This window comes from Mastomys coucha, unplaced genomic scaffold (assembly GCF_008632895.1).
Source record: "Mastomys coucha isolate ucsf_1 unplaced genomic scaffold, UCSF_Mcou_1 pScaffold21, whole genome shotgun sequence".
NCBI classification, from domain to species: domain Eukaryota; kingdom Metazoa; phylum Chordata; class Mammalia; order Rodentia; family Muridae; genus Mastomys; species Mastomys coucha.
The window spans coordinates 144112807-144114072 of NW_022196904.1; positions in this window are offsets into that span (position 1 = coordinate 144112807).

A 1266-nucleotide genomic window follows, 5' to 3' on the forward strand; every position below is an offset into this window, starting at 1 on the left:
GGGGTTCTATAGGCTTCTTGTATGTTCACGGGCATCTCTTTCTTTAGGTTAGGGAAGTTTTCTTCTATTATTTTGTTGAATATATTACTGGCCCTTTAAGTTGGAGGTCTTCACTCTCTTCTATGCTTATTATCCTTAGATTTGGTATTCTCATTGTGCCCTGGATTTCCTGTATGTTTGGGGTTAGGATCTTTTTGCTTTTTCCATTTTCTTTGACTGTTCTGTCAATGTTGTCTATGTTATCTTCTGCCCCTGAGATTCTCTCTTCTGTCTCTTGTATTCTGTTAGTGATGCTTGCATCTATGTTTCCTGACTTCTTTCCTAAGATTTCTAATTCCAGAGTTGTCTCTTTTTGTGAATTCTTTATTGTTTCGACTTCCATATTTAGGTCCTGGATGGTTTTACTCAATTCCTTCACTTATTTGTTTGTGTTTTCCTGCAATTTCTTAAGGGATTTTTTTGAGTTTGCTCTTTAAGTGCTTCTACTTGTTTACTTGTGATCTCCTGTAATTCTTTATGGGATTTTTTTGTTTCCTCTTTAAGAGCTTGTACCTCTTTACCTGTATTCTCCTGCATTTCTTTAAGGGAGTTATTCATGTCCTTCTTTTTTTTTTAAATTTTGAAGAATATAATATGTGTAGTCAGAAGAGAATATAGTCAGTAAGGGCCAGTAAGTTGGCATTGCACATGGCACCAAGCTTGATAACCCGGTAATTCCCTGGACCCATAGGATAGAAGAGTTCTGAATCCTCAAGTTATCTTCTGACCACATGTATGCTGCAGTGCATGCATACATACACAGACACAATGAGGGAAGAGGAAAATGAATAAATGATTAAAACAAGGGAGAAGAATACAGTAGAGATTAATTAATGCCACAAATCACAGGAGTATGTCAAATCTCGGACAGAGTTTTGCAGAGATGTTTTTGTTTGTTTGTTTGTTTGTTTTGTATTTAGTAGAGTTTAAAATCTTGGCTGTTACTGTGGTACAAGGCCAAAATAAGAACAATTTTTAGACATTGGGTTTCATTGTAATAAGGCTATATTTCAATGACCCTCACATCACCAAAGGATTTTACCTCCATCGTAGCTAAGCTGAGAGTTGATAGTTCTGCTGCACCAAGAAATGAATTGTAGGCTAGATTTTTGGATACAGACTTCCTGCTTCCGGTAGTCAAAGCTTTTTGACTTGAGCAATTGACTTCATTCTCAGCCCACAGAGAACAGGTTACATTCATTTAAGAAATGGTGTAGGTATTAAGAT